At 42.8% G+C, this 22,721-nt stretch overlaps 1 protein-coding gene across 6 annotated transcripts in view; it reads right to left on the reverse strand.

Annotated features, from left to right (window-relative positions):
• Nucleotides 1-22,721, reverse strand: part of LOC118509173 — a 104,383-nt gene that overhangs the window by 65,148 nt on the left and 16,514 nt on the right. The window lies entirely within an intron of this gene.

A 22,721-nucleotide genomic window follows, 5' to 3' on the forward strand; every position in this document is an offset into this window, starting at 1 on the left:
GACAGTTGACATTGCACCGACAGACGAAAACGTTATTTCATGAGCACTCACGCTGGGAGTCGAGTGGGGATGAACGGATGGGAAGAACATTTTTGAATGCACGATGCAAATTCGTACCACCCGGACCGACACGCTTCGCCCAATGCAAGAGGCAATTCTCTATTTTGACACACGGTCGTCAGTCATGCTCGTTTGTTAAGCCACTAGTCACTGGCACGTGAGCCGGCGGCGACGGGTGCAAAAAATATGAATTTTTCCTTTACTCTGGGTGTATTCTCGCATGATGCATCACCACTGCCACATAAATCATTCAATGCTGTGTTGTGATAAATTTTATTCTTTGGCGGTTTGAGAATGAACAGTTTTGCTTCTAGCGGTGGATTTTCTTGTGCAAATAGAGGTATTCATTCAAATCTCTTTAGTTGTATCTATTGGGTAATGAACTGAAGGGAATGTAAATCATTTAGACGAATGGCTTTCAGGTAATGTAAATAATCAGGACAAAAAAGGCTGAGTGAATCATCAATGGCAATGAATATAAAATATTAAGATGAATACTAGAATACCTAAGATAGAAAACTATGATGAAAATCATGCATGCAACACATAAATAGTAGAAAGACATCTTGTAATATATAACTATTGAAGAAATAGTTCAATTTCAATTGATTAAAAGGCTATACGTTAACAAAAAAAAAACAAGCTAAATAAAGCAAAAATCAGACAAATCGAAGTTTTGCTTTCAAACTTGACAGATAAAGGGCAACGGTTACTTCAAAATGTTGTGCTGTACATTTTTCACCGGTAAGATCGTTAGAGTAACTTTTAAAATTTACTATTGCGTAGAACCGTTATTAGATTCTGTAGAATTAGCAAACTCTTACATTTTTTTTCTGACTTATATTAAAATCCCTCATTGTAAAGCACAAACTTAACATAATTAACCTTTACAAACTTTGGTATAAACATGTTATAAGGGTAATTTGAGAAATCTAGAACTAATCATGGGAAATTTGACAAACCAATATGATTTATAAATTTTTCTAGCAAAATATATATAATTCAACTTTGATTAAGAATTCAATATTACCGCAAAACTCATAGTTAAAAAACTATCAAAAAAATCAAAGCTCAAATTCTCTATACAGAGCTCGTCTATCCAGTCAAGAAGTCATACAAGGACCTATTTGCCTGCTTGAGCAACCCAGTTGTGTTTCTTTTTACAGTCAACTTCAAAACTCTATCCATCCAGTCGCTTCAACTTCCTGCGACAATATGGACACCACACACGTACACGTTCCCGCACATTGGAAGATCGCGCTGTCACTAACGAGCCACCGATAAACGGGTGCCAACAACCGATACCTCCTTCGCAGCACGATGATGTTGATGATGATGTTGATGTGTTTTTCGATTACCAATCGTGGCTGGGTGCCATAAACGTGCGCCATTCGAAAGACACACTACCTAGACAGCCGGCTCCCCGGAAACCATGTTTTGAAGGTAGGATTCGCGCCCGTTTTCGCGCGCTTGATACTTCTTGGTACTCCAAGCAGAAGTGGTGACGTGTAAGATATAGCCATTCTCGACTCGACTCGTCTCGAGTCGTTGAGTTGAGTACGATGGCTCACGCGATCGTAGGGTTGTTTGGTAGTTGGTGTGCAAGACTATCAAATAGCTTTCGATGCCTTCTCACCCACCACGGGACATGTTGATTTGCATATTTTTTATGCCAAACACTTGTGCAGCACAACGAGATGTTTCTTTAACGTTTATGATATCCTTAGGTTCTCGTTGGGAACCGCCCCACTAAACGACCGGAAATAAGGACGTCTTGAACCGTAAAACCTACGACCTTTCTGTTTTGAAGGGAGGTTTGGGCGTCAATAAGATATAAATATCAAATCGAATCGTCGAACAAATTGGTCCAGCATCAGAAATGCCTTTTTGGTGCTGCTCCCGAATAACATGATTCAATTTCTCAACCCTGTTGCTTCTACTGGTCCAACCCACACGAAAAGTGGGGCTTGGTACGATACTTTCGGAATACGAATTAGCAAAAACGCCCTGCTCGATGTCCGCTCTGCTCACCTACCTCAGTGGCTTCAGGCCATTGAAACCCGAGGCAAAATTGGAACGAACTTTGAGTTAGATTCCGGGCGTACACCACATGCTGCCAACCGACCGATAAGCGATCGACGCTCGTAATCACTTGTGTCAACAGTGTAAGGTGGACTCCCGGAAGGTCGCAAAAGTTATTCGATCGTGGTTTTTGGGGTTTTGTGTCTATTCGCCAGGCGAATCAATTCCGCCTGTTGCTTTCCGGTTCTAGCGTCGGGTTACAAAAGTTACTAGCTGAACGCAAAAGTTCCTATCGGAAGCTCACAAAATACCATTTAAGCGAGAGAAAGCGAATACGCGTGTGTTTGTGTGTCGTCGAGAAGGAAATGTGTAACTTCTATTCTGGCTCCGTCTCTGCGCAACAATGGAGAGCAAATTTAGTGTAACGAACAAATGGTGGCACGAAAAGTTTGGTCGGACAGGTTCCGGACCGATTCGACGTCGACGTTTTCTTTTTTCCTCTTGTTGGTAAGAGTCGGGGAAGAACTTTGCGCCAAGATAAGACAAACTTTTTTGGTACCCACAGAAAGGTAGTTTCCGATAAGTTTTCGCTATTCTTCCATTAGCAAGTTTCGGTGTCCTGACTTTTACGTCCCCTGGTGTAATCTGTCGGTACGTTTTGTGGTTTGGTTTGATTCACAAAAGAGGAGGCGGTTCATTCGATTGCAGATGTATCTGTTTTACATAAAGTAATAAGCTCCTATTATATTAAATAATCTCTCGAACCTCTCTGTCCAACGCCTCTCTATCCAATAAATGGAGCCAACAGATTAAGCGCCTTAAAGCAGACGAAATAGATCCATCACGCTTGTCATCATCTCATCAACATCCTGCCAAAAAACACCCGTAGCAGAAGAAAGTATGTGTCATCGGCATCGTTAAAGCGAGATGGTGCGATTTGCGCTTCGCCGAGTCCGTAGCTGTCAATGACCAATCACTCAAACCGTAACCGGATGAGCATCATCGGAGCGCCACTGATTCATCCGATCCCAAAAGCCGGAACGCTTCTAATGGTCCGTGCTCGTTGACTAATTGTGCTCTTGCACTTGCATGTGTGTGTGTGTGTGGGGGAGAGAGTCTTGAAATCTGATCTGAGAATCCGATCTCGGTTCAATGAGCTGCTCTGCGATGGGCGAAGCGTGGGAAGCGTGATGATGGCAACCAAAACACACCCGACGGTCACCATAATGACCGTTAACAAACTAACCTCAAAATGGACGCAAAGAGATTAAGTATGTGTGAGAGTGTGCGTTATGGGGATATTAGGGGGTTGAGAAAATGTCATATGTAACACATGGAGATACAGGGAGAGAGAGAGCGAGAGCGAGCGAGAAGAAGGAAGTTCAACATGACCACACAAATGGTCATCGCATCGGCTTTCTTTTCGGTCTGGTTTGTTTCGGCTAAGGGTTTTAACCTCCCTACTCGCCTTAGTGAGGTTAAACGCATCACTTAAAAAGTTAAACTCACCAAACCGATACACTCTCGCGCCGCTGAAGGTCGTACGGTGCGGTTCGAAGCTAGGGTTCAAGTTTCTGGAAACCCGGTCCGCTGTCGACTTGTTGAGTGTGTCTGGTTTTAGCGTTTGCTTACGTTTGGCTTTATTTTTACAGTCCTCTGTCGGGGGAAGGGCGAGCGTCCTACGGGTTTTAGTTTTATCGCGATAATGATGATGAGGTTAATGATCATGATGACGGTACCGATGTTCGTTGGGGGGAATTTTTTCCCCCGAAACTTTTCCCTTTTTTTCTGCCAGTGGTTTTTCTTATCTTTGGACCATGTCTTCATTGGTGCGGCATGAACATTAGTTTCTTTAAATGGGTTCTAGAGCTTCTGCTAGAATTGGATGAGTTCCTGAAGACGCTTTTTTATCAGTAATCTCTTTTATACAATGTCTGGTAGTTATGTGATCATCTATTAGTTCCAAAATAGGTTCTCCGGTATAAAAAAATTCAATAACCGCACCGTTTCAATAACCGTTTAGCACTAGCGTTGGTAGACATTCGTGACTCAATAAAATTCCAGATCTCCAATCTCATGTGTCCATTATATCCAATAGAACAGGATATTGTCGCAGAGTTGATTTCGTTTTCTTGTCGGCAATATTCGACCTTGAATATCATCATTGTACTGAAATCCCAGAAATTCAGACCAAACTAGCAGATCCAAAGATATTAGGTATTGACGAGTAGTTTCTTTCTAGATACTTCCACAAATCATCAATTCCTTTGAAATCGCTCAGGTCAATGGTCTTCAGCTTAGTGGATAAGAGCCCTTAAGTATGAAACATCTGGTAAGGAAAGCCTCGTCTTAGTGGCTTGATCGAAAGAGCCTCATCTAGTGAGCCTTTCCAAAAGAACGCTTCACTCAAAGAGCATTGACTCAGTACATCAAGATAATTCTTTGCCATGACGTGAGGCAAAATTATGTTTTCTTGGCGATCTTCTGATTTGTGTTCAACATTTTCTCGACTCGCCTATTCTAGGCCATGGAATTGCTCGTCTAGCTTACACTCCAATAAAACCATCTGCAGCAATTTCGCATCATCTTATCTTATATCTCATTCCTGGGAGTCTCATTCACCGATGAAATGTATTCCATCCCAACATCACTCTCATGCTTCAAATTAGACCACTGTGGATTGGTTCCTTACTAAAACCCATCCCCAAAAAGCTGTCTGATAAACACTGCCATTAGCTGATAGTAATTAAAGGCTAATTTTAAATGGAAATCATGAAAACCAGCGTCCAAATATTTGCACCCATACGGACGCACCACGGTCAATTCCCCCGTTCTGTTTTCCAGCTTGTCCATGTAAGGCGGTGTTGGTGGCGTCTAGTGAATTCTTTTCCTTCAACAACGTTTCTATTTTTAGCTATCCGGCTCGCTGGCTGGATTTTGGTTTTAGTGCCCCCTGACCGCGGGATCGCCCGACCCGACGAGTGCGCTTCAAGGTGAGCCGATTGTTTGAAGTTCAGAGTTCAGTCCATACTGGCCGCCCCACAGTGTGGCCACCCTGATCTTGGCCTCCCCCTTTTGGCGCACCGGGCGCCATATCGAACGACGTGCGCGCGGCTCTATTTAAATCTTCGATTTTAAATTCGAACATATCGGTCCGGACCAGTCGGTCGGTGTGTTTAAATTTCGCCACGCGCCACAACAAAATACGTGGTACCGTACGCGCAAAACAAGCCGTGTGTTTGGGGTTACGGCCGCCCCATGCCACCGTTCGGCCATTCGCTCTGTGGGTCTGTGGGTTTGGTGAAGATGGCGAAGGAAAAATATTTCAAATCTATTTCGGCTGTTCGTGTTAGAAGCCGATTGTGGTGCTGTGTTGGCCGTTGCTTGTTGTTGGCCGGATGGGTGAGAAATGATTTGCATTCCACAAGGTGTGCTGAATGCTGGTAAATTCCATTTTGCGGAGATAGGAGCTTCTTTGTGTTAGATTTTTTTTTGATCGTCGCTTTTTTATACATTATTGTAAAGTAGATTAAGTTATAAAAATATGATATTATTTTATCCTGTTGCCCCACCAACTCGGCTCCAAAAATCGAAAGCAATTTTTATAAATGTTTTAATTACGTTCGATTCACTGGTTCTCTGGACGTCTGCATCATTCCATTGAGCTTGTGTAATGAAAAGAAATCCACAAGAAATCATCATGAATCATCTGCTTTTCTTTCCAGCGAAAAAATGTTCCGAGAAAAGAAAGAACCGCACCGCACGTGTTGCGCACTTTCCCACATTTCAATTTATCAATTTCGTTCATTAATTCGCCTCTTTACGTTACTGCCGTTGGAGCAATGTTTTGTTTTTCCCTACCTCCCTGGTTTTGCTGTGCCATACCTGCGACCTGGCAAAGCTTTAGTGATTGGAGAAAATTCAATTTTGTTTCGAAACCCGATACAACCACCAAACCGCGCTTGAATGGCGCTGGGTGGAGGAAAAAGCAACATGCTACCTTTGCTCCTTTTCGTTCGTCGTTCGAAAGTAAAACGGTGGACTTATAATCTTTCCAGTTTTGCTAGACCCACCATCTTGGGGACTTGGGACCTGAGAGTAGGGAAAAGACGGAGGACGGCGAGCTGATCAAACATAATGACAACTTTGAACAACAATCCCACAGCTGCCAGACGATGGTGCTGAAGCTCCTTCCACGACGACACCGGAGACGATAAGAACGAATCATTGCGCAACAGATAGCAAACCGAACGACCGAATGGATGAAAGGAAGCTGGTTTCGGTCGGGGAAACTTTTACCAGCAGCAACCGACGCGCTATGCTTGAAGGGAAATGATAAATGTGTGTTTTTCACTGGAGAACGAAGGCGAGTCCTTTGCAATAGTTTGTGCTTGGATGATTGGGTTTTCAAGATGGCCCGGTCTGGAAAGCTTTCAATTTTAAATTAAAGTCTCCAGGACGGGCAAACGCTTTGAAGATCTCTATTCAAAGTCAGCCGAAACTTTATGCTCCAAAATCGATAAATTACATTGATATTATCCGTTCGAAAGCCCGATTCGTAACAACAGAGTTGTTCAGAACAAACTAATCTGTTTCGTGTTTTGCGTGAAGCGGGAAAGCGTGAACCAGATGCACGAAAGGAAACGGTTCGATGAAACGATCAAAACGCCCGTCCACAGTGAAGAGAGTGAATAAATAAACACCATCACGCGAATGGAGCACAGCGATCGCTTCGAATGTTACATTACCGAAACCCTGTGGTGTCCGATTGTGCCGTGTGTTTATTTTTGTTGTGAGATTTTTGAAGCAATCTTCCACTTTTTGTTTGCACCGAAAATTGCGCTACAACATCGCTCGATTGGTAATGGGTTTTTATTTTACGCCCATAAGCCCCTTTCTAGCTATTTATTTGCCTTTTATAAAAACAGGAAATAAATTTTCATTAAATTTAAACCGAATCGAGGGACAAACAAATCACATCACATTAGCTTCTTTTTCAAATTAAACCATTATCAACGACCCATCGGTCACGCCACTCTTCCAGACGGAGCCGGAAATCATCAATTTTCATTCCACCCATCATCGAACACGGTGGCCACAACACCCACAGCAAAAGCCAGCCGGAAGCAATCGAGGCGGATGAGTTCATCGTGGATGAACTCTTTTATTTCTATCCACATTTTGCAACCGAATTTTCACCCTTTCCTGTCCCTTTTCCCATGCTCGGTGCAAGATTTTCCGTCGAGCGCAACATCAATAAACAGCTTGTTTTGGTGGAATGGCCTTTTCTTTCTTTCTTCCTTTTTTTCTCCTCGAAAGGAAATAAACCTGAGTGCTCCCTGGTTGAGCCTCGGTTCGAGAAAAAAGGGTAGCTTAAGATTATATTAATGGTTGTTTTTACTTTTCCTAGTCTACTGTGGCAGATTTTTCCACTTTTTTTCTTCTTCCTGGACGATGCCGTGCAGAAAGCACGAAAGGAGATAAAACTAATTCACCCATCCCTGTTAATGTGTATGATTCGAATCTAAATTTTTAATCGGGTTTGGCTGGGTTTGAGATTTTCCAGAACGAACGAAAGGGATGAAAAAACAAATACTCGCTTTAAAATTAATGTGCTCTAATCGATACGCCCATCCATCGTGGAAGCTTTCAACGATTTACTTCCGAACTTGTTAATGTGCAGCCTGATAACAGGGTTGTGCTGCATAACTTCGGGGGTTTCAGGTCGGATAAAAGGCGACTTACGGCATGTCTAGTGGAAGATTTTTTTTGTATCTTATGAGCAAGCAGTAAGAGTTAAAGAACATTTCTGCTGAATTCTTTTTGTTTTAGCTTAAAGACCTTCGATAGACGATAGTACACACTTAGAAACCCTGTATTCACTGCACCGACAACCTTTAGCAACATTTGTATTCTAGATAGAGCGATAGATAAGACTCCAGCTCCACCATCGTCAAATTAAATGATTATCCCTCGCATGTAAATGTCGGCCAGCAGGCGACACGTAAGGGTGCAAATAATAAATTCTACCCTTATTTATTGTACAAATCACTCCAATCTTTCCCAATGCTTGACTTGGTCGATTTGATTCGTTTTTTTCTCCTTCTACTCCATCGTCCCGTAAACGTTTTATAAACACGATCCGAGGAGTGGGATTAAATTCAGACAAACAAAGAAAACAAACCGTGTAGGTGTACCAACAATCGACGGGTGGTCAGCCAGCACGCAACATGTCACCCGAGCCCCAAACACTAGATGTCAAACGTCGCGAGACTGAGAAGGGCTCAACCGAAGTGAAGGTGTCAGCTGTGCGAAAGGAAAATTTATGCGCGCAACACCGAAAACGGAATTAAAATACGTCTCCTGAAGGGCTGGCCCTGTACACTTTCCGGGCTGGAAAAGCTCCGGCTTCACGTCAACATTTGATTTTCACGTTTTCCGTTGGGGTGGCGCCTTTTTTTATATGATTGATGGCGCTCAGGTGATTTGAGGCTAATCATTCATAGCCATGCAAAACGTGCGGTCCGTCCGACTGCCATTTTAACGCCCCACGGAACACGAAGGCACATCAAACAATAAGCGAGGCAAGAGACCGAAACCTGTAGCTACACCATTTTTCAGCACAATTTTCCACGCCAAAATCTGGTAACGATTGGACGTAGGCAAAATATAGAAAAAAAGCGCCTAGAATAAGGTTCCGGTCCAATTTTCCGTTTCCCTTTTTCTTTTTGATCGCTCCTACACACGGCAGCAAACAGCGCGTCCACATATCGGCGACGACACCGAACCGGCGGCCCAGAATGACACCATCGAGGCACGATTTGGCACGATTTTCTGATTTTACAGCAGCGTGTACTAGCACGGTAGGCGGTAGGAAAACCTGTTCGTGTCCCCCGATTTTTGCTTCTATTTTTCTGTCTCTCTCTCTCTCTCTCTCTCTGCAAGCAGTTTTCGCTTAGCATTTTTCAATTCACAAGTGTCAGCACACTTCGGCATCGTGGGGTTGTTTGGGACAGGCTTTTTCCTCCGATCGGACGTGGAGGACGTGCCCCGTGTAAGGTGGTTCGTGGCTCTTGGGTAGGGGAGAAGCGAGTGTGGTCCTGGCGAAGTGAAGCGAGGCAGAAGGCGTGGAAGCTAAACGTTGAGATTATGTTTAAAGAGGGTTGAATGAAGAGTATCTTATTTTTGCCTATTCCATACTTAAAATAAATTTTTATTTACCTGAATTAAAATAGAAAATAAGATTTCTAAAATATTTGCATACCTTTAGGCGTAATTGTCTATACAACGCCTGCGAAGTATGCAATTTCCATTAAAAGTCAGATTTCAAAACCAACCCTCAATTTAGACAATTTTTGATGCGGTCTCCGTACATAACTTGATGATCGAAGTATTTAGATCAGTTTCTAAATTTAAACAATATATATAGAGCTAGAATAAAGTCTCGAATAAGGTTCAAACCATAGCTGTGCGTGCCACAACCCGTCCTGTGATTAAATCTTGGATAAAAAAAAGATTGTGTTAAACGAAACGTAATTACAAGAGCAATCGCTAATTTACGCCTCATTGTCAAACCATTCTGAGAGTATAATTATGTAAAATTAACATTTTGCCAGAAGAAAGTGGTTTTCGCTAGCAAAACACACCAATTTTAATTGTCTAATTGCATACTTCAAGGCGCCATTGCATTCACTGCTCCTTCAAGCTATGCAATTTGCATTACAAATCACTTTCCACAGCATATTAAATATGAAATTAAATTCTCATTTTACTTTCGATACATCCAAGTTCAACAAAAAGTTCGACAAAGCTCTTCTTTGCCATTTTCTTCCACTAAAGCTCGCAAGTAACTTTTCGCGCCGTCAACGTAATGTCGACCACCGCGTCGGGTTCTACGTGCTCCGCGTAACACTCACGTACACATCAGGCCCGACAGGCTGCCTGGCTCGGTTGGCACTGGTAGTAGTAGTGGTAGTGGCAGCAGTAGAACAAAGAAAGCAACTGGTAGCATCCATCTAGGCTTCCGTTTGATTTATGAAACACTTTCAACAGGTTCCACCTTTTCCCACCATGTGACGTCTTCCACGTGCGCCCAACATTTACAACCCTTTCCACCCAACTTTGTGCTTGTGTGTGTGTGCCTATCTGTGTAAGCATTTCCAGCACACGGGCCACTACCTGATACCATTTTCCTCATTTTTTGCTCCATTGTAGCGCAAGTTGATCGTTTGCTTACATCCGAAGCCCCCGTTCGAAGTGCTGCACACACGCGAAGGAAGGTGGTCCTTGTGCTCTGGGGGCCGAAAACCGGGGAGTAATTTATTCGTTCGCGTGATGGCGTGTGTGTGTGTGTGTGTGTGTTTGTTCTGAACCATTTTGTCTGTTGTATGAAATAGATACATTTCTGAAGGGTGGTGTAGCTGTAAATCTATGCTGCACTGGGGATGGGGGAAAAAATGAAAGCTATACATATATGTATTCTGGGCTGCAAAACGCATTCGCACATAACGCTTCACCGTTGGATCGTTTTATGATTATTTATACATTCTGTAACCGAACCGGTTGCGTGGGCAGTACAATGGATGGGTCGGCCTCGAATAGGGCGATTCGTGCGAAGGCTTGCCTTATTTGCATGCTGTGCTGGCATAAGCAAAGCCAAGCCCAGGCTCGCCAGACCTGTCCCTCGAGGTGCCATTTTGCTTTTCTTTTGTTGTGATTGAGATGCATAAAAAAGGGGTCTCGGTTTGCTCCGAAACGCTCAAAACCACACACCGAATGGCTCGGTGAATGAAATGGCGATCTAGCAGCTTTATGATTAATTTCGTGCGTAAATGTGTTAAATAAAGTGGAATCGGTTACTTTAAAGAGTTGTCAGGAGGTTGTTCCGTGCAGAAAGCCTCCAAAGGCGTCCAGCCGGATCACACGGTCCAGTAATAATTTCGCAAACTAACCAAAATGGCCAATCGAAAGGTAGGAAGCTTGTGTTGGGAAAGCGGACGAGTGGTAATAAATATTCCAACTCGTTGATTATTTATATCAACTTTTACTCCCCGGGAAAGGGGTTTCCTGGTCCTATGCGGGTCGGTGCGCGACTTTCTTCCTCTTCTTACGCCCAGCGTGCCCGGTTGTGTAAGTTGGAGCTAACGTAGCAAATCGTTCGAGCAATTCAGGCCAAGTGTTAAATGTAAAACTTGGCTTGGGAAATAAATGATTTCGTATTGAGGAAGTTTTGAACCATTAGAACCAGGATCAGGGCAGGAAACGGTAGCGACGGATTTTATTTCTGATAGCGCTAAGATTAATGTGTTCATTTGAGTGTGCAAATAAGTCGAGCAGTGTTTAACACTTGCTAGCTCGAAAGAGCCCGGACGAAAGAACGAGAGTGAAAGGAATTAGAATAAGCTACAACATTGTTTCGAATTTGCAATGGCATCCTTTTTTATGGAGCTTTTAAACGCCTATTTAGAGCACAGACGCGTGGAGGCAAAGTGTCTGGCGCAAGGTACCAAGCATCGCGATTCCGGCGACAAAATAGGGCGGTCGACGGCGCTTCCACCAAAAAAAGGGTTCCTCCCTCCTGTTGAACTTGCCTAGTGAACACAAGCCTGCAAGAGCAGAGCTTTCTACCGTGTGCCTAAAAGCACACCAATGGCATGTTAATGAAGAGATAAGTTATGCCGGGAATTTTTCGGCACCGAAAAGCCCGGACGCGAAAGGAGCGAATGTTTTTCGGCGGTATTTTAAACCTTCATTGTAGTTCATTGTGTTCCAGCCAAAATAAGAAAAACAAGATGGGAAGCTGTGGTGTTAATTTTCCTAGCGTTAGACACACCCAGACAGGTGGTTGAAGGTAGCTCGTCGGCACAGTTAAATCAATGCCACCATATTTGGCGGCATACTTGGGAATGGTGGAAAGGGATCGTGAGGTAGGCTTCTAAAAGAACAAATCAAGTCAACCACTTTCAAGTTCTTAAGGAGCTTCATTAAATTAAGCCTTTCCTTGTAACACTGCCTCGGATATTCGGTGATGAAGCTGGGTGGATCAATATTGAGCTTGGTTTTTCGCGCTTAAGGAGCGGGAAAAGTGTCATTATAAGTAATCTGTTGAATTAAAGAGTCAATTTTGTTGGTTAACTGTGTGTTATTGTTTGTTGTGCATAAAAAAAAAATGTTTGAACAGAGATGGTGCTGGAAGAGTTTCGTTTTGTCAATTTGCAGATCGACTAAGTGTCATCTTGACGTTTGGATGGATTTGTTTGCTTTGACTAACCTGTGCTATTTTGTTTCAAGTCAGATGCAATTAACTCTCAAATTTCACTGTTTTTATTGGAAAACATGGGATCTCGTCTCGCTTGTGGATAATATTTTACTCACGAGAGAGGAACTTATTTCTTAGTGACGTCTGTTAGAAGTTTGAATCAGCTGCTCAAGTTCCGAAGACACCACTTGCCATTGTACAGTGAATTACAGTCGCCAAACTCTGGTCTGATGGTCATGTTATGAAAATGACACCAGACAACCTACCCCCTAAAATCTTTATTGGTCAGAAAGTAAGAATTATTTGATTCTAAATTGCACTTTAATATTTTCAATTCCCATGTCAAGCCACGAGCGACTTAATGTAAAGTTTTGCACTGTAATTTACATGTCTTGGTTTAAAAGGATTTGAAAAATTTACAGTGAAAACACCTTACCAACAGGAGATATTTTGCATAAAATACTACGGCTGTTTAAAAAAGGCATGACAGCAATTGCTTGTGTCGTTCTTCTCTTTGTTCCTTAACAATACAACCTCGAGAGGTCTCGGCCTGCCATTTCTGGCTTTCTGTGACTTCAAGTTACCCGTAGCTGGGTACTCCGGTGGTGACGGTCCGGATGGGATTTGCACTCCAGTCTTGCTGTGTGAAGACCAGCGTCGTTATCGCCCTATTAGTATGTTCGACCATGAAGAGTAACATGTAGAATAAAAAGAGATCGCTATAAAAAGCATCATCATTGCGACATTAAACAACTGATTCCGACCGCTTTTATTGCTAGTAAAGTAATAAAATATTGAGTAAAAAACGTCATGGCTTAGCTCTCCCAACCCAAAGTGTCCTACAATCCGATCCAATACGATCCAATTGAACTGTTGTTTGTTTTATTCATTACAACCGCCACTTTGCCTATTTGTAAAGCCATTCAAAAAGCTTACACAAAAAGCTTTTCCGAACACAATACACACACACACAGCATGCAAAACCCTATAAGCCACATGAAAAGCTGATATCAAATATTCAATTAATTGATACACGGCTCGCTAGCACAGCGCCCAGCGACCATAATACCATCCTGCCGATGTCAAGTTTTAGTTGTTTGCACTTATTTTGCATGCACAGGCACAAAAGCAGGGACATCAGCTTTCGGTTCGTGGGGTGATTTTTTCTCTCCTGGAAGTTATTGCATATTTACAATCCACTCGTAAAGTCATCCCGAAGTGTATTATCGATTTTACACCCCCATAAACAAACACAAAATAGTAAGAAAAAAATTCTCCGAATACGAAATTCCACTAGCCCACGGGCCACAACACTGCCAACACAAACAAACGGTTGAAAAGTTGAAAGAAAAAGGGTTGGCGAAGGGTTGGTTTGGTGGTCACGATGGCTAGCCAGGAACAACAAAGGAAACATACACACGCACGCAAAAAACGAGCCCACCAAACCCGAAAACAGGCGGCCCAGCCAGGCCAACAGAACCAGTGCTTAACCGGGGAATCGTTGGTAACATTCCGGAAAACCCATGGCCGGCGGTTATCGTCCGCGTTTCACATGGTGCAGCACATATGGAGTTTCTGAGGCTTGGCGTGTGATTGATGATGGGAAAACGGGTTAACAAAGCCCGTCATACACCGTGCAAAAACATGGGAAAAATAAAAGTTTGGACCCAAACAAAACTGGAGTCCGGAAATCCTGGCCGCCCGGTCGGTCGATGATGCCCATCGAAGGACAACAGGGGGAAACAAATGCTGGAAAACGAGTGAACAAGAGAGAGAGAGAGAACGGAGAGTACAATAACTACACACCCAGAGCGCGGTTGTTCGACGGCGGAACAATATGGTGATCCCCCAAGCAATTAGTCGTGTCTGAGTCCAGTCTCAACTGGGCCACTAAGAAGAAGAAACAAGAGCACAAAAAACAAAAAGCTCCCGGATGGAATGGAAATGACAAAGCCGCTTGTTAACAGCGGGGAACCGAAGCAAAGCCAAAAAAAAAAAGGCAAATTCTTTTTCCTGGTAAAAGCTCACAAAAAAAGCGCAACTGTACAGAAACTCTGTTTGTTTTTTCCTGCGTCCAGCCTAGAAACCATCAGCTAGATTGCAGTGACAAGAGCAGCAGGAAAAGCTGCAATCTGCTGCCACACAATGCCACACAATTTTCTGCCCGACCGCACACGGATCGGAAACATGATGGCGCCGGAATTCGTCAGTGTGGTGGTGATGTTGTTACCGACGTCACTACGGGGTTGCAGCTTGGTACGGCGGGCAGAATCGCCCAGACCGCGCCAGATGGTTTGATTGAGGTGGCGGATAAATAGACATGGACACAGTTTATGATAGTGGTTGCATTATACTCATTCTGTCGCTCTCTCTCTCAAGAACACTCATTTTGTGCGAATGGTTGTCATGTCAGCTGGTACAAAATGGTTGCATAAATCAGTCAGGATGCATGATTTATTGTTTAAAATGATTTATCTCAGCGTTAAGCATTATTGAGCGGAACGTGACTGAATGTATGTAATATGTTTTCATCACGTTGGAAGGAGACGCATTTTCTTCGTTTATTTGTTTTTTAAGTTTTAAATAAAATTTTAAGAAAATTTGATGAATATTAAATGCTTCAAAACCATTCCACCAATGAAATGGAATAGTATTGCATGTGTTGCATTGCCGTTTGCATACTTTAAGGCAAATTCAATTATTCAATGGTGTTGTTGCAGATAATCAGCCCTTCCACTTAATATTGCGTACTCTTCTGTTACAGTTGATGCTGTTCTAATTATTTATATTTATGTACAGTAAGTAATGTAAAGTAAATAAATTCATATATTTTAAAGATGAAATTATAAGATTTTTTATAAAAAGCAGCGAATTATAATGAGTAATATGACCCTTAAGCTGGAAGAAAAAAAAACAAACTAAATTATTTGTTGCAGTTGCATACTTATAGGCAATTTCAGCTGGTTGCTCGTAAATTGATCAATTTATGAAATATGGCTTTGGATGGCTTTGCTCATACTTTTCTGGTGATTGCATACATTAAGGCGGCTTTGGTAGCTAACTTAGTTACGCCACTCAGTTACCAATACCAACGGGCATATTTAAAGATGTTTCGCCTTAGAGTTATAATTTTTAGTTTTAAATAGTTTAAACTAATAATAAAACATGCGATACATTTAATATAAATAAACTCCTTTAAAAAATAGCAATATGGAACTAATTTACAACAGCGATCGAATGAAGCGAAATGATTAAGTATCGGTGTCGATCACAATCACGGGAAGAGCTTATGTGAATAACAACATAAAACGCTCATTACAACACTTGATCAAAGGGAGGGCAAAAGAATTGCGAAAGTTCGTAATGAATTAATCCCTTGTTGGTCTATCGGTTTTGGGCGCTTCGAAAAAGCCCCCCGCAGAATACCAATTTCAAATCTATTACAACCCTTACACTGGTAGAAAAAATGAACCGATGGAAGAAAAGGATCGAGCCAAAGAAGTTGTTTTTTCGATTTTATTTTTCGTCATTCGGGAAACTCTTTTCCAGTGAACTCCAATCAAGCAGGAAGCGAAGAAAACATGAAGTAGATTGCTTTTGATTCTTTTTGCCTGTACCTTTATTATGTCGTCGTTTTTTCCTTCCTTCGTACACCGGCACCAAACACCCCCAAACACCCATGAAGACCGTCCGGGAACAGCTAATTCATTTCCCTCTGCTGCTGCTGCTGATACGCGCTTTTGGAAGCGAAAAACTTTTGTGGCCTATCGGGAACAGACCTCAGCAGTGGCCACCAGTGGTTTTCATTAGCGATGGCCAACAACATCGCATACCATGTAACGGGTTTTGGGACCCAACCAAGCACAAACAGCCGCCACACGAAAGTATTGACGAAACCAGACGAAACCACAAGCTCAGGCTTTTGGCAAAATACCGAGCGACAAAGCATAAAACCCCCTTTGCACACCCCTTAATATTTTCCGCCTGCAAAACAACACAAAATGGTAACAAAATTGGCGAAAAAATAAAACTGAAACGGAAAGAATGTAAGTTCCAGCAAACTGCGGCTGCGGTCAGCGCAACACCCAAATCTCCGTCCGCGCGGGTCCACACGCCGGTCGGGCGGGGGTTTTGGGTGTGGAGCAGAGAGAAAGTTTTGCGCTTTAATATTTTATGTTTCTTCTGTAAACAAGCCTCGTGTTGTTTTGCAACCTCTCGAAAAGTTTGTCGAAAAAAGGCAGCAAAACTGGCGAATATTTTCCAACTCACACCGTTATAATGTTGGCGCATTGGGGTGTGTGTGTGTGTTTGTGCGTGAGATTTTTTTTGTGCCCATTTTAGCGATGGACAATATTCACACAAGCGTCTCCTGGTTTGGGGTTGTTACCTGGGTGTTTTGTCCACCATTTTTTTTCCTCCACCGAGCAAGTGGCCAATTTTACGACTCTACAGTCACACACAGCCAGGCAAGCTGCGTATGGGATTTCAGTTGCATACACATTCGGTTTTGCTAGCAGGTAATAAAAGTTGCAATTTTATTGCTTCTGTACCGAGCACTCATAGCGGGAAAAAGGGAAAAGTTCCAACAGTCAACAAAGCAAGCAAGCCGGTTGCATGGCACCAGGCACCAGGCCAGTTTATGTTGCAATTCTTATGGCCGGTAAGCGCATAATGGCGGATTGCCAGTTGCGCAATTATTCATGCCAGGTTGCCAGTTTGGGCACCGAACATTGTGTGCACACAGTTTTAACTGCTTCCAGCTGGGTGTGGATAGGTGGAGTGAAGTAGCTGGTGCTTAAGAAGTGATAAGAATTTTTCCTTCTTCGTTGATTCTTAACAGAAATTAGATTTTTATTGTTAAAAGTATTTAAATAATATTTAGTAAGGTAAACCAAAAGTTTTATTGGGTTTGCTCTGCAGATTGCATACTTTCAGGCTTATTTATGTTAAGACGAATTCTTTAACCACATTTTGATTTGTATCCGATTTGTTTTCAAATAAAATGACATTTTAATGCATTTATTAAAAAAATATGATTAAAAATGGTAATAATGGAATTAACTTTCGATTTTAACAAATAGTTATTAAAGCGCGAAGTAATCTTCCTGCAGAATCATTCATATCGTGCTTCAAACAACACAAGAACATAACCAAGTCTTTAAGGATCGATCGAACTCAGCAGCATCCTCATTTTCTGTGGGAAAACTCCTCCATTCTAAACCCACCACTCCCGAAAATCATATTTCCCCGGACGCTCGTAAAGCATAAAGCAAAACTTTGGCCCCAACCTAACACACGAACCACACGCAATGCATCATCACGAATTAACCCACTGTTATGATCCACTCGACGACGACGACAACGCCAAAAACGCCCGAATTTACCCAATTAAAAGTTTACGCTTGTTCCGTGCGCTACACCCTTATTAATAAGCGGAAAAAGGTTTTTCGAACAATACCACGCATGCCACCCGAAAGCCTGTGTCTCAATCTTAAGTTCGCGTACGATCCGCCTCGAACGAGCAAAAACATCATCCACACAAACCGATCTGGAAATTCGGGTGAACCGAGGGAAAAACAGTTGCTAGATAGATGTTGTTATGGTTCCATCACTCCCTCTATCGGTTGTTTTGTTATGTGAGACCACCAACGTCACCCCCCAGAAGCATTCCTTAAGGGGATGAAATTAAATATGGTTCTAACTTGGATCGGTTACCGGTGCTCGGTTTGCTCGCGGCTCACTGGTGCTACATTGCTTTACTCGTTAGTGGGAACCGGTTACGCGTTCAACGCAAGAGCATTGCAACACAACTGCAACACTGCACCGCAGTTTACCTTTCAACAAAAGCGTCAGCGACCAGGCGCCTCCACCGCAGTGCGGAAAACTTTTACCCAGCCACCCCAGCCGTTAGCAGCATTTCGCGCTTATTTGAATGCGAGGTAATTTTAAACCAACTTTCAACAGGCACCCCCACTAGCGTTGTTTCGCCCCAGCAGTGGGTAGTAAAACAAAGCAACAGCAAAAAATGGCCGTTAGCGTCCTTTAAAACATGGGTGACACCCCATCCAAACACATCCGAACGCACCCGAGTTTACTGCAGGAAATAGTAACTGGTGGTAGCAGCAGCGACAAACAAAAAAACCTTGCTCACAGTAAGCCATGCTTAGTCCACAAGTGTGATGATGATGATGATGGTTGCTACTCCTTTGATGAGTGGCTCACACACACACACACGCTCAAGCGTTCTCGCTGTTGCATTCGTTTGTTTGTACACTGGCAAAGTGTTGCTGTGTTTGTGTTTCCTCATAAAAGATGTCACTTTCGATGTAGCGAATGATGGGTTGGAAAATGTTTCTTGTTTTCCTTGCCCTTTTTTTTGGGTTTTTTATTTGCCCTGCCCAGTAATGGCAGATGGAGCTCATACGCGTGTAAGTTTTTGCTTAGTTTTGTAACATTTTCTGGATTAGAAAGTTGTGCCGGCTTGTGTATTTGTACTGAGCTCAGCTTGACATAGTTTTGCGGGCAAGTTTGTCAGCGTGCAGACGAAAATCTGGGCCTCTTCTCACCTGGTCTGGATTAGTGTTGGGTAAGCGAAACCCAAAACTGCATCCGGTAGAATTTTCCTGCACACTGCCGTACTCATTAAATAGCACTTAATGCAATCAGTAGCAAAACACCGGGCCAAGCAGCAGCGGCCACAAAGCAGGATTTAATAGATGTATACGCTAATCGCTATAAGTGCACGCTAGGCGAAAAATCAATCTTCATTAATAATAATTAAACGCCCTCCATAATAACAACAATACCGTACCCCGTGTACCAACAGCTGCACAGGAAAATACACACACCCAGGCAGTAAGGTTCACGTCGGTAAGGGCATGTGTGTGTGCTTTTTCGCTCCCGAACCCAGGAGTTTTCCATCGTAGGTGGATGCTTTCGCGCAGGTATGTTTTAATTAAATTTTAATTAGCATCACATCACAATCGTCGATGCGTGGGACTGTGTGTGTGCGTTGTGTACCGTTGTGAAGTGTGTCGTTTTCGGGAGGAAAATGAGCGTACGACACGATTTTGTGATTTCCGCAAGATAAACAAACACACCGTTCGGATGCGCCACAGCCTCCCAGTGGAAGACCGTGGCTACGTTGTTGGACATATTTAGACGCATTCGGGACACCAATTGGCCGTTTGGGTTTGTTTCGTCAGCTAGTCCGCTGCGTGCTACAATTTGTTGTCGGATGCAACTGTTCATCCTCATGCATGTTGTATGGGTAAGATTTTTTGCCTGTTCCCTACAATCCTACAACAATAAAGGAAAAAAACAAATGTTCCCTAGGATGACTAGAAATGTTGGAAGATTGTTTTTGTTTTTTGCTCATTCCGATTCCAGCAATTCCACTTCCCGGAATTGTAAGAAGTGAACCGTTTTATGCTTTTGTTTCGGGGTGATAGTATTTTTTTGTCTCTCAAACGGTTTCCCTACCGATTGACAATGAATTATTTAGTATTTTCCGTTTTTTTCTCGTTTGCTTCCGGACTCAATTTTCTGACCGCTCGGGTACTGTTGGGAAACGGGCATTATGATGGCATTTCTTATTTCACGATCGTCGCTTAACATTTATTGTTGTTTGTTTTGTTTCTGGTTGGAAGAGAAATTAAAAATGGGTTTTTGCTTTCTTTCACTAATTTCAATCCCTACTTCGATGGTGTTTTTATTGGCGTCTTGAATCTTGAAAGAAGAAAAGAAATACTTCAAAGATTTCCAATTATGGAAGAAAGTTGCCTCTACTAAGATGAGAAAACATTAACAGAAAGTCTTTTTTTCGATTTTAACTGCAAAAAAAATCGAGACCCAAAAAACGGAAATACAATCAAAGACCCAATTTAAAAGAAAGGGCGTAAGATGGTGTAAGGAATCGTTACAAATCATTTACATCTGCAAATAAGAATTGACCTCAGGGAAACGCTAATTATGTCTTCCAAGAAGTTGAAAATGCGTTTCTTGGCTACATTTATTTAACATTTCCGAAAATAAAACATAACGTTCGTAGATAGGAAATGTTCTATTGCAGAATTTCGGGCCTTTCGTTCCTATGAATACACTTGCTAATCAGCTCAGTTCTGCTGGAACGCTATTTTACTTTACTAAACAGTTAAAGCAATATGCAAATCATAATGACCTTTGTTTATTATTGCTTCTAGTTTATTTAAAAACAAAATGCATAATTTCAGGCGTTTGGCATATTATAAGTCAAGCGTCTACCAACTCCTTTCCTCTAAAACGTTATTCGTTTTGTAACAACCATTCTCTTTTAGTTTAATAAAAAGCCTTAACAAAAGTCTAATCATTATTGACATAGTTTAATACACCAGAAATCAAATGAAAGAATTACCTAACTTCAGGCGTTTCAATTTTTAATTTTGTTTCTTCTACCTTTTTCAACCCGAAATGCAAATAATTCTGCTCGAAGTTTAATCACCCTTTAAATAGTCGAAAGGCGTGCTCGGCATACTTTCAGGCGTTTTGTTTCATTAATTTCATTCCTTCCTCCTCCGAGTGACTAACTTTCCACAGCAATAATTCAAACCAAACGGCAAATAACGATAACGCTGGGCTGGGCACTTTATGGACTGGAAGAAACCGAACACAATCTTACCACGTTTCCTACAATACAAGCACAAACCAGCAAGCAAGTAAGTTGTAGTGGGAAGTGGAAAAAAAGGATGCGACCAACAAAAGATCCTTAAACGGTACTCATTATCGGTACCAAGCCGCTCCAAGACGCAAAAAGCGGGTGTGGGACATTATTATTTGCCTTGGAGTAGCAAAAAAAAAGCACAAGACGGAAAGCGCCCAGTGTATCCATTGTCAGCATTTTCCTGTCATTACTGTATCGCTTCTCGTCGTGCTGGCCACCCTTGCTTCGCATGGTTAAAGTCCATTTTCTTGGTCCGCGCCTGACTGACTGCGTTCAACCCTGCTAGACGAGACGATTTCTTTTCTTCCGCTCGAAGGACAACCATGCCTAAGCCTAGCCGCGCTTTAGGCGAGCACCAGCTGACAGAGCAGCTTCTCGTTTTCCTTAAGCCTGTGGGAAAGAAGAAACCCATACTGCTCATTTGGTGCTCGTTCGTTGCATTTTCCACAGCACAGCACATACACATGGGGACGCATTCGCGGTTGGTTTCACTTTTGTTTCACACTTCACTTCCATTTCCGACGTACTGGGGGAGGGGAAGCGTCCTAGGCAGCAGAACCCCCGCGCGCTACACGCATCGCGATGCCGAGCATTTGGACACTTGGTGGCAAACCGGAGTTTCCTTTCCGGTGATGAGAAAATTTCTGCCATTTTCCGGTTTCCGGCATCCGGCAGCTTCTTCACGCGGGGCTCGCTCATGTACAAGCCGCTCCACTGCTTTCCGCACATTGTGTCACGCGGGTTTGCTCTGTTGTTCCCTCGATCTGTTTACAACCGAGTGGGGAAAGGGAGATAGACCGAGCGAGTGAATGAGCAGCTCGCGTTTTGTTGAGGCGATTTATTTTCATTCCGTGCATTGTTTCTTCCCATCGTGTGGCGGCGTGTTGAAGCTTTGATATTTATTTCGCAGTCTTTTCGCCGCTCTTTCATTTAACGCGCTGTAATCTGTTCGAGATCAACGCCTGAGGTGTTCGGGATGCCCGGGTGTAGTTGAAATTGTTGTGGCAGCTGCTGCTTTTCGCCAGAAAGTTGCTCCGATAAGGGAAGCACTCTCTCCGTCCAGCCGTGTCCAGTGGTATGGCAAAATAAGTGTCAGACAGCAATGCGTTACGAAGTGGGAACCATTTTATGCACCCAACATTCCGTTGCTGGATCGGTTGGGGAGAGTTCCACAGTGAGTAAGATATTTTAAAAGCTCACAGTGAGTTGTAAGAAAGCTGTGTTTGGGGCATTACGTGGAACAGTTGAGTCGTTGAATGCTTGTTGAATGTTGAATCGTTGAAGCTGTTGCATATTGTGGTGAAGTTTATTAACTATTCTTCTGATGAGCTTCTCCCTTTCAAGCGGAGACTCATCTTATTTGATGCAAATATTCGTTGCTATTTTAAAATATTTTTCGAAATCTAAACATTCAACAAAAAGCTAAAAAATCTCTTTTATCGATTTCTAATCGAAAACAATTTAAACTAGTCATCGTAGACCCCATCAATTTGAAAGCGCCATCTTCTCTTCTTTTTTGGCTTAACGAACTCCTAGGGCATGTCTGCTACTTCTGGCTTATAGTTGGATAGTCAGTCCGCACTATGCGGGAACGGCCCAGATGAGTATTGAACCCCGGTCCTGCCGTGTGAAGACCGGCGGCACTGTCGTATCAACCACCAGCATATCGAGCACCATCAAAAT

This window comes from Anopheles stephensi, chromosome 3, assembly GCF_013141755.1.
Source record: "Anopheles stephensi strain Indian chromosome 3, UCI_ANSTEP_V1.0, whole genome shotgun sequence".
NCBI lineage: Eukaryota > Metazoa > Arthropoda > Insecta > Diptera > Culicidae > Anopheles > Anopheles stephensi.